Below are 16771 nucleotides of genomic sequence, written 5' to 3' on the forward strand. Positions count from 1 at the left end.
GATATTTCTCAAGATTATGTATTTGGGGCTTGGGTGAGAGAAAATTTATGAGAGTGTGGTTTTAATAATTTTCCACATAGTGAATATTTTTTTTCTCTGGTTGTCTTGTGACAACGGCCGTGGTTTTTCTCCGGATTTGGAGTTTTCCACGTAAATCTTGTGTTGTGTGATTGGTATATTCTCCATTCAATTTTTCTTATTAATTTGTTGCTTGATAAATTGCTTGGAGAGATCTTGGGAGGAAACTCAATTTCCTAACAAAATGCAGTAATGATTTATTGAAAAATGCAATTATGATCTAATAAGAAAGATTAAGAATCAATATCCATGTTAGAGTGTAAGTGAGAATTTAGTTTACAAGATGTTATATTAGAGAGAGAATATGCATCTGTAAAAGAAAGAAAAAAATAAATAGTAATTCTGACATTCTAAAATTTTAAAAATTTAAAAATAAATATATCTTTTATACCTGTGTAGAGAGGATTTTTGTGGGTTCAACTAACCCTACCCTATAATTAATTATAGATGTCGAAAATTAATTAATCCAAATCAACTTGGTGCATTTATTATTTGTTTCCCATTAACTCATTGCAATTTATTTTTTCCACTTTTATTCTTTTTGAAGTTTCCTCATCTAACACTAGAGTAGGCAACAAAATAGTGATTGCGTTAATTAAGATACAAACACTACCCAAATAAGACTCAAACGTTTCCTATTATAGTTGCTAAAACAGAAATTAATCTACCCGCGTGCTTTTTTTTTTCTTGTTCATTAAACCTATCACATTAATTAATTAAAACAGTGCTACAATTTTTCGGACAGCAATACGACACAAATAAGACACATACATATATAAAATGCTCAATTCTCTTTGATTCTTGTGTAATTCTCTTTACTAACACTCCTCTCTCTCTCTAAAAAATATACACTCTCCAGCATCAAAAGATAATTATGGTCGGTCTTTTCTTTAATTTTCACTTTTTGTTTAGAATTTAGATTCAGCTTTGATCATATAGTTGTGCTGATCTTTTAATAATCTCGTGTCAAGGGTGATTAGCATATTGAATCCAACTTCGTTTGTTTATTAGGACTCGAAATTTTTGTTATTGAATTTTATCAGTTAATAACATCAATTGTATTTCAATCGTGTTTTCAGGCAGGGAATCAACCCCAGTGGCTCCAAGGTCTTTTGACTCTCTTCCAAGAGAGAAGCTTTGAAAATTGCAATCATGGAAAGGCTGTTAAACAAAGGAACATATATTGTTTGAATTGTTGCGCCAGAATATGCGAAAAATGCTTGTCCGATCCCGAAAGTACTCATCACCACTTAAAGGTTCACATGAATAAATAAATATTAATTGAATTAAATTTATTACATCATGAAATTTTTAAAACCATCTGCATGATTTATTTACTTATGCATTTGTTTTGTAAATCTTTAATATTTCAGATCCGCACATCTGGCCGAAAGAGCGTTGTACGGTTGGTTGACGCTGACGAGTTTATTGATTGTGGACATATCCAAGTAAAAAGTCAGCTTGAATTGCAATCTTATTTATTTCTTCTTCATTGAATATTTTCTTCAAAAATTCTTGTATTTGCCAACGAAGTACTATTCTGAACTACATAATAATTATTTCTGTTCACTCTATTGCAAGGTTCATTCAAAATCTCCTTATAATTCGTATATATGTATGTGTGTGTGTGTGTGTGTGTGTATCTATACACATATTACCGAGTAAATTTTTTTAGTCGCTTAGTATCAGTTATACATCTATGTATACATATATAAAAGTTTACATTATTCTTTTTGTAATTATTAATCCTCCCCCTTTTAGGTTTCTTATCTCTGTCAAAATTCATGGAATTCAAACAATTTTCCTCGTCTATTGAACAAGTTTGGTCTTTGAAGAAGCTCGCTGGTTTAATTTGACGAAGAAATAATGAATAAATGACAAAGAAAATTCTGAAGCTCGGAGTTTTTTCAAATTATTTGTAGTGACAGACTATTTTATTAATTTATGTTTTATTTGAAATTCCTTATTATTATTATTATGAATTAGAATTTTTATTTTTGAAAGTTCTATCATTAATATCTCTTGATTGTGCATAGATTTTAGCTACAAATAGAATCATTAATTTTATTATCTTGCCAGTTGAAGCTGTAAATTGTCGTACAAGTTATTTGTTAGTCTGATCACCAATTATACATATTATCAATTAGTACAGTTTTGATGGATAAATGTTGGCCTATCTTCGCCACTCCAAAACACTGGAATGCTTCTTTTGCTGGTTGCAAGTAAATCTGCTGCGAAATGACTTGAGTTGTACAATTAATCCGAAATATAAAAGAAAAAAAGAAGGATACAAGCAATTAAAATTCCAAATCCCTAGTCTCCGAAATTAAGGCATTAAAGGATCCTTTGAACGTTCTCCTTTTTTTACTTGGAATAATACTTCTATATACAAAAGGGACTAATACCAATGTCCAATGATTGAATCTTTTATGGAATGGTCCACTGAAGTGGCGATCTTGGAATTTCTTGAAAGGGCATTTATTCGTTTAGTTATTATACAATGTTGTGGTTATCCTTTATCGATTGCAGAAGAAATTGGGCTCGAAACTAGCTAGCATTAGTATTAGAGACTTGATGCTTCATTAATTATCTCAACCTAATAGTTCATTTAGAGAAACGGACTGTTCCTTAGTAATTATTTTTCCAACATTATAAACGTTTATCCTAAGTAGTTATTCCATAAAGAGCGTGGGATAACTTTTCACTATTTTGGGGATTAACCCTCACATGAGATACCTAACTTTTATACTCACTCCATGATTCAGGATGGCATTGAGTACCACCCGCAGCAGATTTGTCATTACAAATCCAGCACCAACAAAATGTTTAAATTACTGAAGATGCGGGTTTTAGTTTTTTTTTTTAAAAAAAACTAACCACCGTGGATTTTAACAATTATCAAAACCACCGATAACCTGCAGTAGGTTTTGCCCATAACCCGTAGTTACGACAGTAGCAATAGATTTATTTCAAATCAGTAGTTTTGCCTGTAACTTGCGGTGGTGGCAACAGTGACATATTTATTCCAAATTACAATACCACATCCAAAATCATAATACACATCCAAAAAATTCATCTAAACATTTCTATAAAAATATACCCTTACTATTGCATATAAATATACAATTAACGTTAGGCTAGGAGTTATGTTTATGCTTGAGCTTTTGACTAGATTAGTAGGCGCGTTTAGGTGGATTTTTGGCCAAAACCGAGAAATCTAAGATAGACCAATTTCAACTAATATGGCTGCCTTTTCATTGATAGCTACAAAAGTTTCTTTAAAAATATATACATAAATACTGTGAAGAGAAATATGTGAATCAAGCTAGCGATAACAGTTATGTATTTTAAAATTAAATATTTTTAAATTAAAAAGATTAGGTTAGGTCTTGAGCAACAAGTGGTTGTTAATAACAGGGTTTATGTATTTTTATAATTAAATATTTTTAATGTAATTTTAATAATTAAATTTTATAAAAAAATAAAGTTGTGGGTTAACATATACTGCTGTGTAAATTTAATTGTACTCGCAAGTACACGAATCTATTGTAGTACAGATTTACGGTAACGAGTGTCGATTGAGGAGGAGGTTAATTTAGTTATGTGTAGAGTTTATTTTCTAAGTGTGCATGTGAATTGGCTAGAGATGATTTTTTATCAACACTAATATTTAGAATAAAAACCGTGGGAATAAATTAAGGATGAAAATAATTCAACTAAAACACTTGAGCCTGTGAATTCAACTCAACACTTCACTAGGGGCTTAATATTCCTTTTTACTTCTAATTAATTTATGAGAGGGTATTTCCAAAACTTAAGCCTCATTTAATAAATATAGTATGAAGCACTTAGTGTCCCCAGAGATTAATGATCTTCTGCTAAGTGTGGTGTCAAGTACACGTTGTGCTACACGATAATAATCTTTATGTCGACAACATGGCAAGACCATTTACTAAATAAGTTAGATGCACTCTCGATCAACACTAAGTCAAGAAAACCCACAATTACTGGAGGAGATTTTCTTTCTAATAAATATGGTGTAAAGTGCTTATTGTACCAGACAGTAATGATCTATCACTAGGGAGCCGATATACCATTCAAAATCTATATAGGATGCACTGTCTGTTGACAATGAGTCAGAACATCCACATAAATCAGAGAGGAAAATAAAATAAACTTATCAAATTAAACCTATGGATCATGTTGAGGCTTCACCTTCAACCAAAACTTGAAATTAAATTAGCCACTCATGATTGAACTAGGGGTAAAATGATAATTTTATTAAAATATGTATAAAGTACAAGATCAAGAGAGAATTATGAAAAATGGAGCTCAAATTTAGATTCAACGCTGTCAAATTAGGGGGAGCCCCTTATTTATAGACGTAATGAGTGAATCATGGGCATCGCATGAAAACAATTCAGATACTCAGGATTGTGCCGTGGCAAGATCTAATTAGTTAAAACATATCATCAGGTCCAATAACATGCTGCCATATCACCAATCAACACCACTTCAACATTTTTTGGTACAATAGGATATTGGCATACTGCCACATCATCGGTAAACGCCACGTCATTGGTCCATGCCACATTAGCATTTTTCGGTCCAATAAACTACTGCCACATCATTTGGTCAACGCCACGTTAGCTAGTCAATGGCACGCTAGTTGGGCCCCACTAAAATTTCAAAATTACAATTTTACCCTTTATGCCTTTCCTACGGTGTTAAGTTGTTCTGACTTCTCATTTTGCTGTTTGACTTCTCATTAATCATGAAATATCCAAAATACCCTTGAAATACATAAGATTATAACAATACACACAAAATTAAAGTTTAAAGGACTTAAATATATAAAAGTATAATTGTTAGCGAGGCTTGGAGTACAAAATGATGATTTAACCTTCTGTAAATATGTATTCCCTATCCCTCAACACACCCTTCAACCAGCTTATTGCTAGTCCATAGCAATAAGCTATAAAATCTAAATCAAATTAAAATCTATTTACAAAATAAATGAAATCTTCGAAATTCTATTCTTCCCATTCGCCACTTTACCATCAATCAACAATTCAGCAAAACTTCTTTCGTGTGCAGTGATCTTTGACATAATGATTATGGGATTTGGTTAAAATAAAGTGCTATTTTCGTTCTTATCACTTCATTGAAGGTATTTTTCTTAGGTAGCAAGTTTATTTATAATATATTTCTAACCAACTCTAATTGTTTTACGTGAACACTCTCTGCTTGCTTAGGAAGGAGGCCCGGTTATTAAGAAAGAGTTGAGTTGGACAAATCGAACTCTCACCATTTTTTGCAAACACCTTCTGCTTGCTTAGGCAAGAGGCCCAATTACTAAGTAAGAGTTTACAAAAGCTTGATCAAATCTCACAATTTTACACGAATACCCTCTGATTGCTTACACAGGAGACCTTGTTAGTAAGTGAGAGTGTCTCTTTTCTTTTTTTCTTTTTTTGGGTAAATTCTACTACCTCTGATAGTTGCTTATGAATGAAATGAAAAGATTAGGTATTATAAAATCCTAACTTACCACCACCACCTGTCATGTGTGTCTATGCTAATCTATTGAATCTATCAAGATGGCCAAGGTAGACAAAAAGGGGCACTCAATAATATCATAATGGAGAATTCAAAAATTTGTTTTATTTTTTTATTTTTTTATTTAGACTCAAAGTCTAAGAAGATGCGTATCAAGATGTATGTCTAGAGTAACTAAACTCTATATTCGGCTATTTTCGACCCAAAAATTTAGAAAAAGTTAGTAAGAATACAAGAACACACCTATTATTTATTGCACAATTGTCAATTATTCCCTCATCTTAACATCAATGAGACATCCTTAATATCTTAAAGGAAAAAAGTAGAGTTTAGAAGACATCACCTGAACACAGCAATAGAAAATATTTAAAAACAGAGAGTTAGATCTAATTTATACTTCTTACTACTACTACCATCATCAATCAACCAATCCAACGCAAGAGTCTTGAGATTTGGCTCTGGACTATAAGCTTCTAAAAGATTAAGTAACTCATTAGTAGTAAGAGCACAGATAATAAAAAATATCAATGAATATTAGAGAGTGGTAATCTCATATGGTTTAATTAATTGAAATATAGCAAGTAACTTACAGCTTGTTGGTAAATATTGATTTTTAATTTTAAATTAGCATATAATTGCTATATTATTCTATATCATGGATAGCACTTAAGATGCCGATCTTGTTGAAGTGTTCAAGTCATTCCAAAAGAGCTCAATATATATATACTTGCTTTAGACGTTGACACATGAGCTCTAAATGGAATACCGCAAAAGTATATTCATTTTAATACTGAGAAATTTTATTTCCCCAAATACAAGATGAGATTGGAAACTTGGAAACTAAAAAACTTAATGAATAATCCATATAAAAACTTTACATCGAATATGTAGTTCAATTGAAAGGAAAAAAAAATTTAAAGTAACAAGATACAAATTTCATCTAATTAATAAAGTTCATGTTCTCACAATTCAAAGTTGGCTCTAATTAATAATTCACAGATGTTAGTTTTTAATTACTATGGCGGCATGGATAGTTACAAGATGATAAAAGAAATATGTAATAAAAACAACTAAAATTGAAAATAAAACTAAATTTATTTATAAAAATAATTATACAAAATATTAAAAACACACCTGAAAATCAAGATTACGGGGAGATGGAGAGAATTTGAGAAAAAGGGAGATGTAGAGAGATCATTAAAAACATAAAAATGAGCCTCAATTTATAGAAAAATAAATTCATAATCCAGTGTTTTACCGTCCATCATAAGTTTCATGCATGCGCTCCTCACAACCAATAGATCAAGATCCAACGGCTGACTGATCTTAAAGTTTTCGGACCTCCAGAATCCAAATTTGACCTCCGTTTATTTGTTTGGAGCCTCGAATTGCCTGAAATTAATATTTTACCTAATAAACACATAAAAATACATAAAATTAGATATATTTAATACATAGTTAATAATTCCTAACATATTCCGTAAACACAAATATAAATTATAACATAAGCACAAAATAACATTATTACCGCTTGATAATTAGAAAATTTTTAACACTAATCAACTATGCATTTGAGACAAAAAGAGAATAAAAAAAGTGTTATGCTATTAAAAATTAAATGTTGCATTTATAATGTTCCACAACATTAATGTAAAACGTAACAAATATATATATAATGATATTTTCGAGTAGTCAATTGTATCTTTCTTTTACAAAATGCTACTGGAAACAAACTGCTAACTATGGGCATCTGAAAGAATGGTGCATCATGATTTATACCAGGTAATGTGGCTACCAACGCACCCTAAGTGCAACATAAATGACAAAAAATTAAAACTCCTTTAATAAGTGGGCAAGATCATTAATTCATGTAAGGTAATAACTAAATATATAACATCATCAAAGCGTGATTTGATATGAATATTGTACAACAAGAACCTCAAATCAAATCAATGATTCCTTGTCTGGTTTGACCGTCCAACAGCACATTTAGAAGCCTCCCTGTCAAACATTGAAGGCAATAAACTGACAATAATTGAGCTAGAAGGACAAGTTAACCGTTCCTATAAATGGTCTTGCTAGGTTAACATTATATGTCCACTTGGATTTGGAAGGAGACTGCTATGTTATAAACATAATCCATTTTGACAATACAACTGAAATGTACAAGAATTCACTATCAAATCAATTAGAATAACAAAAACAATTAAGATTATTTGGCACTAAAGTGCTATGGAATAAGAACAGCTTATCGAATCTTTTTCGTATAATCATTCAGGAGTAGAGACAATCTTCAAGAATCCAATTTCCAATGTGAGAGATAAAACTGACGGTGAATTCAATGAGATAAATACAAAGATTGTATTTTATCATATCTCTATTTTCTTTACTTTTTAAATTTAAAATCACCTTTTCAACTGGTTTGTTAACCACATTATTAATGTTGTAACAAAACTACGGCTTCATAGAGGGACGCTTTTCTTTCGATATCTTTCTGGCACAAACAATTCCACATGGTCTATAACACAAGTTAATTAAAAGATTTATCTCTGCTTTATCTTCTTAGTTTTTTTTAATAGGCTGAGTATATGTGTAAAAGCCATATAATTAATTACATATAGATCTCGAAAATTAGTTAATCCAAACCAACTTGTGCTTATATATTTTTTTCCCCAATAACTTATATTTTCTATTTTCTACTTTTGTTCCTTTTCTTTTCTTTCTCGTTTCCTGATCTAACACTAGATCAGAGTAGGCAACAAAATAGTGTTGCGTTAATTAAGACACAAGCATAACTTGAATAAGGACTTTTCCATTTTATAGTTGCTGAAAATAGAAACTATTTTTGTTAATAAAACCTATTTCATTAATTATAACATCCCCAAAGCAAAATCTATTTCTAATATAATTATTGTACTTTTCAAACTTAAAAGGGATTACATGCCGTTATTACTCCTATATTTAATTAACATGCAAAATATATAAGAATTTAACCATACGGAGCGTCACCTTCCGAACGTGCAATCTTTTTCCCCCCTTTTCCTTGCTTTCCCGTTTTGCAATATATATTTGTCCCCTTTTCATTCTTTCCCTTTTTGCAACATAATACGACCTATTAAGTCACACAAACACGACATAAATATGGCACATTCATCTCTTTAAATAGTTCGAATTTCTTCTCTATTTGATTCATTGCAATTATCCTCTTTCTAGCCAGCTAGCTAGCACTCCTCTCCTCTTGCAAAAGTTATTCTCTTGCTGGAATCCCTTATTCTCTTGCTAGAATCCCTACCAAGAAAACAATGGTTGGCTTTTATTTTTATATCTTTAGTTGTTTCTTATAATTTGGATTAATTTTAACTGTATTAATACTTTCCATGCTTTTCAGGACAATGTTGTAATTGTACCTCGTTGGCTAACCGCTCTTCTTAAAGGAAGATTCGACGAGCATTGTGAAGAGCAAGGTCATAATCGAAAACATAAAAACGTTTTTTGTTTGGAATGTCGAACTTGTATTTGTAAAGATTGCGATGATCGTGCGAATCATCGACTCTAAAACGTTACTATTATGGTCTTTTATTTTGCTTTGATATTGCTTTACATCAGTTTTTAATATTTCAGATTTTCACATATGGCACTGGTAGAAATCAAAGTTATGCAGTTGTAAAGTTGGACAATACCAACGAGGTGCTTGATTGTAGCAATATCCAAGTAAGTTGTCATCTTATTTTTATGTATGTGATATTCATAAACCATGACTTTCTATTATTCTTTTCTCTTTATTACAATACTTTAAAAAAAAGAAGAAAGAAAAAAAAAGAGTATTATTTTAGTGAATTAGTGTTTTCATACGGTCCAAAAATAATGATTATATTAATTTCATTTTTAATAATTTTTCATTAAATATTTACTCACTTTCAAAAAAAAAAAACTTTTTCCTCACTTTATACATTTATGTGTTCTAAATCTATGTTAGTCTTTAGCCACGCGTCCATAATGGTGCCCAAGTGTTATTTATTAAGCAAAGGCCACAGACAAGTTATGGAGGCAGTAATTGTGAACGTGACGGCTGCGATGCAACGCTTGAACGTCATAATTCCTTTTGTTCAATCGATTGCAAGGTTAGTTAATTAATTAATTAATTTCACTTTAGTTAAATTATTTTATTCTAATTACAGGTTAATCATATCATGTCAGCTCCATCCAATTATCGCAACGCCAGATGGCTTCTGAACGGAGTGAATCTGCCATAGCTTGCACTGCATGCATCATCAAATTCTTCAATTGTTTTTTTTTCCCTTCATTAGACATTTAAATTTCTAGTGAAGGGCGCTTTTTTTTTTTGGGTTTTCGGAACTTATTATTATTAGTAATGAGTATTTATTTGAGTTATCAATCTTTGGTCAATTATGTGGTTTGACTTAATTACTGAAAATTGGTTTCTGAAAACCCTAAGCTTTGTTAAATTCAAAAATAAAAAGATGAATAAGTGGTGAGACTTATTCCATCAAAAGACCCACAAGGATATAAAGAAAACAAAAAGTAAAGCAAACAAAGAGATTATATGAATCTTCATTGAGGAAATCCAAAACCGGGCATCTTGAATGCGGTAGGAGTTCCTTAAATCTCTTATCAAAATATTTGCAATGTTACACCAGCTTATACGAAAATGATAGTCCATCTCATTATGTTTAGACCGCGCATGCAAGACTGGATTTACTGTCATATGTGTGTAACGCACTTATATTATCACAAAACACGAAGAATAGGAAGGTTAGCCATGTGAGCTCAACTGTTGTGAAAGCAAGTGATCTACACTTCATACAGTGGGCTGCTTCTTAGAACACCATGAGATACAGTTTGCATTGAGAAATGTGAAGTCAGAAAGTAGTTATATTCTGTTAAACGTTAATGAAGTGGCATGCTGAGCTGGCGTGGGATCTTTTGGCTGTTAAATCTATTAGTTGAGTAGAACAGCAGCTGGCTTCTTCTCCCGTGACTAAGAGGTTATAAAAGGGCAGCAAAAGTATTCATGAAACAGAGGTGTGTGTGTGAGAGATTCTTGGAGTGAGATATAGAGCTTATATGAGAAGTTAATATCTCTGTAATCTCATCATCTTTTTTAAACCATTTTTCATTCTAAATAAAGTTTAGAGCAGTGCTGTTTCAACCGTGGATGTAGGCTTCTTATGGCCGAACCACGTTACATCTTCTTGCCATTATCTTTTATATTCTTGGTGTCTTTGGTTGCTTTGTTTTGATCTTTAGTGAGAGTACATTTGTTCGTATGCTTTGATTTTCTTAAAGAAGCTTGAAGTGCTGGGCTAAGTTCTTAACAAATTGGTATCAGAGCCAGAAGGACACTCTGTTCTTGATCTGGCATAATGGGCAGCACAAGATTCGATCTTGAAAAATTCAATGGAGAGAATGACTTCTATTTGTGGAGTCTTAAGATGCGAGCCATTCTGATTCAACAGGGCTTGGATAGTGCCCTCGATGATGAAGATGAATCAAAGTCCAAAAAGGAAAAGGAAGGAGGATCTTCAAGTTTGGGTGGAGACTCAAGGACTATAAACAACAAAGCTCACAACACTATCATTCTACACTTGTCTGATGAAGTGCTGAGAGAAGTAGCCAAGGAGAAGACAGCCTCTGGTTTATGGGCTAAACTGGAAGAACTCTTCTTGAAGAAATCTTTGGCTAAAAGATTGTACATGAAGAGGAAGCTCTACACGTTTTCAATGAAGGAAGGGACAGCCATGAAAGACCACCTTGATGAGTTCAATAAACTGATACTCGATCTTGAAAACGTTAATGTCATGCTTGAAGATGAAGATAGAGCTCTTATTTTGTTGAGCTCACTGCCTGATTCCTATGAGCATTTTATGGACACCTTACTCTATGGAAGACAGACCCTCACATTGAAGGATGTCAAGAATGCTCTCAAATCTAAAGACCTAAAGAAAAGATCAGACTTCAAGGATCAAGCAATAGGAGATGGATTGTTTGTCAAAAAAAAATCAGAAAAGAAAGTAAACAAAAACAAGAAGAACAAAAATCAAAAACAAAAAGATGACAAGAAAAAGAAGAAAAGAAAATGCTACTTTTGTCAAAGGGAAGGACATTACATCAAGGACTGTTTCGAGGAAAAGAAGCTTGAAAAGCTGTAAAAGGAGACAAATGGAAAGGCAGCAATTGCATCTGAAGATGAAGAAGATGCTGATGTTCTCATTGCAATAGAAAAACAACCCACAACTGAATGGATTCTTGATTCTGGATGATCCTTCCACATGTGCCCAAATAAAGAATTCTTCAAGACCTTCGAGAGCATAGATGGTGGGAAAGTGTTGCTGGGAAACAACCTTGCTTGCAAAGTCACTGGAATGGGGACTATCAACATTCAGATGTTTGATGATAAAACCAGGGAGCTTAAACAAGTAAGGTATGTCCCTGAACTAAAACCTGATTTCTCTTGGGATGATGGATAAAATGGGTTGTAGCATTAAGGCTGAAGATGGGAAAATTAAGGTCCTAAATAAAGGTGAAGTCATAATGAAGGGTGTTAGGAGAAATAGTTTGTATGTGTTAGTTAGGACAGTGCCTCAGCTTGGAGTAAATGCAAACATAAGTAGTGATAAAACCAAGCTCTGGCACATGAGACTTGGACATATGAGTCAAAAAGGTATGAAAGAGCTGGAGAAACAAGGTTTGTTTGGTTATGATCAGATTTCTCAACTGGAATTCTGTGAAAAGTGTGTGTTTCGTTAAGCCATTAGACTTAAGTTTAACATAAGCAAGCATGAAACTTAATAGACCCTGGACTACATACATTCTGACATTTAGGGACCCTCCCAAGTTCCATCTCATGGTGGAGCTAGATACCTTATCACCTTCATAGATGACTACTCAAGGAAGCTTTGGGTTTACATCTTGAAGTATAAGAGTGAAGCCCTAGATAAATTCAAGGAATGGACAGCTCTAATGGAGAATCAAAGAAGGAAGAAAGTGAAAAGGCTCAAAACTGATAATGGGCTAGAATACTGCAGTAATGAGTTTGATGAGTTCTGTAAAAGGCTGGGCATTGCAAGACATAAGACAGTAAGGCATACACCTCAGCAAAATGGACTTGCTGAAAGGTTGAATAGGACCTTGATTGAAAAGGTCAGATGCATGCTGTTGAGCTCAAATCTCTTCAAGTTTTTTTGGGCTGAAGCTGCTGTTACAGCTGCATATCTCATTAATAGAAGTCCATCATCAGCTCTGGAGTTCAAAACACCTCAGGAAGTCTGGTCTGGGAAGCCACCTGATCTCAGCAATCTGAAAGTATTTGGTTGCCCTGCCTATGCACACATCAGACAGGGCAAGCTGGAACTAAGGGCTGTGAAAGGTTACTTCATGGGGTACCCTGAGAGCATTAAAGGGTACAAAATATGGAGCATAAATAGGAAACCCACCAGAACCTTTATTAGCAGGGATGTTGTTTTTGATGAGGAAGCCCTGACACAGTCAAGGGTTGAGACTGAAATAATCAATACAAGCTCTGAAGATAAAGGAGTTGTTGAGCTGGAGGTAGAGTCACCTAAAGAAGCAAAACAGCATCCAAAGCAAACACATTCTGAACTGGAAGGATATCAACTGGCAAGGGATAGAATAAGAAGAACCATCAAAATGCCTGAAAGATTTGGAGTTGCAGATCTTATATCATATGCTTTGGCTGTGGCTGAAGTTGAAATAAGTGAGGAACCAGCAACCTACAAGCAAGCTATGAGAACCAAGGACAAAAGAAAGTGGGTAGCTGCCATGGAAGAAGAAATGACCTCACTTAGAAAGAATAAGACCTAGACTTTAGTAAAGAAACCAGATAACCAAAAGCTAGTAGACTGTAAATGGATATATAAGATAAAGGAAGGAGTCTCAGAAGATGAACTAGCTAGGTACAAGGCCAGACTTGTAGCAAAGGGGTTCATCCAAAGAGAGGGAGTGGATTTTAATGAAGTGTTCTCCCCTGTGGTCAAACACAGCTCAATAAGAGTCTTATTATCTATTGCAGCATACAATGACTTGGAGTTAGATCAAATGGACGTGAAGACTGCTTTTCTACATGGAGATCTCAGTGAGAGGATACTGATGGAACAGCCAGAGGGGTTTGTTGAAGCTGGATTAGAAGACATGGCTTGCTTGCTCAATAAAAGCCTATATGGATTAAAGTAGACACCTAGGCAATGGTATTTGAAATTCGATGAGTTTATGATCACACATGGCTACAGCAGAAGTAAATATGACAGTTGTGTGTATTCTATGGCTCTAAACTCTAGAAATTTTATTTACCTTTTACTCTATGTGGATGACATGCTCCTGGCATGTAAATAAAAAGAAGAGCTAGAGTGGCTTAAAGGTGAACTAAGCTCAGAGTTCGAAATGAAGGACCTAGGTCCAGCCACCAAAATATTGGGAATGCACATAATCATAGATAGAGTTTCTAAAACTCTTTTCTTGTCTCAGACAGGATATGTGGAGAAGGTTCTCAGTATATTTGGAATGAATGAATCCAAACCAGTCTTAACTCCTTTAGGAGCTCAGTTCAGACTCTCTAAACAGGAAGAGCCAGAAGAAAAAGCAGAGGTTGAACACATGAAGAATATACCATACACTAGTGTGGTTGGTTGTATTATGTATGCCATGGTCTGCACCAGACCTGATTTGGCCTATGGAATTGGAGTGCTGAGCAGATTCATGTCAAATCCTGGAAAACATCATTGGCATGCAGCTAAGTGGATGTTGAGGTACCTAAAGGGTACAGCTAGTCTGGGTATAGTATATGGAAGGGTTGACAAAAGCTCTAGTCAAATTCAAGGTTATGTTGATTAAGACTTTGCTGGCGATCTGGATAAAAGGAGGTCAATCACTGGTTATGTCTACACTTTGTGTGGTGGAGCAGTCAGCTGGAAGGCTTCTTTACAGTCAGTAGTTGCTTTGTCAACTACTGAGGTAGAGTACATAGCACTCTCAGAAGCAGTGAAAGAAGCAATATGGTTAAAAGGGTTAGTAACTGAGTTAGGCCTGAAGCAAAGATCATTCAATATCAGCTGTGACAGCTCTAGTGCCATCCAGTTAAGTAAGAACCCAAAATAGCACGAGAGGACAAAACATGTGGATATAAGGTTACACTTCATCAGAGATGAGATTGCTCAAAAAGTTGTAAATGTAATTAAGATTGCATCAGAATGTAACCTTGCAGACATGCTTACGAAGCCTCTGCCATCAGTCAAATTCAAAGCTACTTTGAATTTGATTGGCATGGTTAGTCAGTAGATCAAGTTGTGGTAGGTTGATTCAGTGACTGGAGGAAGCTTTAACAGAATAAAACTAGGTGGAGATTTGTGAAGCCAGAAAGTAGTTATATTCTGTTAAACATTAATGAGGTGGCATGCTGAGCTGGCGTGGGATCTTTTGGCTGTTAAATCTGTTAGTTGAGTAGAACAGCAGCTGGCTTCTTCTCTCGTGACTAAGAGGTTATAAAAGGGCAGCAAAAGTATTCATGAAACAGAGGTGTGTGTGTGAGAGATTCTTGGAGTGAGATATAGAGCTTATATGAGAAGTTAATATCTCTGTAATCTCATCATCTTTTTTAAACCATTTTTCATTCTAAATAAAGCTTAGAGCAGTGTTGTTTCAACCGTGGATGTAGGCTTCTTGTGGCCGAACCACGTTACATCTTCTTGCCATTATCTTTTATATTCTTGGTGTCTTTGGTTGCTTTGTTTTGATCTTTAGTGAGAGTACATTTGTTCGTATGCTTTGATTTTCTTAAAGAAGCTTGAAGTGCTGGGCTAAGTTCTTAACAAGAAAGATACAAAATCCCATTGTACTTCATAAAGTCTGATCAAAACACCCACCCAGTCAGCATCACAAAATTAAACCATTCAAGTTAAGTGTACAACTTCATCTTAGAAAACGAAGATCATGATCCAAAGTATGTGTACTTAGTTGGCTAAGTGGTAGGATGGTTGCGAGAGATGAATAAGGTACATTCTGAAGGTCATAACTTAGGTTACAGGTGTTCGTTTTAGGCATATAATATATTATTTTGAAGTTTGCGACAAGATGAACAAAACCCAAAATAGATTGCACCCTTTTGGTGTGTGCTCATACTTTATTGAGTCTGATCAAAACACCCACCCTAATCAACATCATAAAATTAAACCATTCAAGTTAAGTGTACAAGTTTGTCTTACAAACCGAAGACCATGATCCAAAGTATGGGTACTTGGTTGGCTAAGTGATGTAGGATGGTTGCATGAGACGAGTAGGGTACCTTCTAGAGGTCATAACTTGGGTTACATGTGTTTGTTTTGTGCATATAATATACTGTTTCGAAGTTTGCGACTAGACGAACAAAGCCACAAATAGATTGCACCTTTTTGGTCCGTGCTTGAGCTAAAAATTCTACTTTTTTCTTGGTCGTTTTTTAGTTTCAAGATATTTTCATTTTTTTTAAATTTTTTTTAGAAATCAAATTTGGGTATCGTTTATTTTGTTTTTCCTATTTAGAACAGGAAAATCTTAATATAAATTAATATTTTAGATTTTTCTATTTTGATAAATTTGCGATCTTTAGGGTTACTATGTAAGGGGCCCAAAACCCTAGTTTTGTTAATTCAAACTTTTTCAATATAATGTTCATTATCGAGAAGCTTTGTTTCTCTTATTAATCAAATTCTTATGTTTCCACATCGTCACTAAGGTAAATCCCTCTATAGAAAGTTATATAAGAAAAACTAATTTCAACACTGAACAAGTTTTTTCTTTTAATTTTATATATGTATATAAGTTTAGGCTTTAGATGGGTAAAATGATGATTTTTATATCTTCTCAAGATTTAAACTTAGATAACAAATCAAATAAAATTATGTAAAACTACATGACAATTAAGCCCTTGGGGCTAGGCAAAACAAATTACAAGTTTATGACTATGAAACACAAATAGAGTAACCAAAAGAATTAATGAAGAGAGTATGAAGCATTGGTCTCAATCATGAATTATCTATGTATTTACTTTTGTTGCTTTAGAATAAAAAGTTATTATCTTATGCTTTTATCGAAATTAATAATTTTTCAAATAGGCCTAAGTTGG

This window comes from Citrus sinensis, chromosome 4 (genome assembly GCF_022201045.2).
Source record: "Citrus sinensis cultivar Valencia sweet orange chromosome 4, DVS_A1.0, whole genome shotgun sequence".
In the NCBI taxonomy this organism is placed as follows: domain Eukaryota; kingdom Viridiplantae; phylum Streptophyta; class Magnoliopsida; order Sapindales; family Rutaceae; genus Citrus; species Citrus sinensis.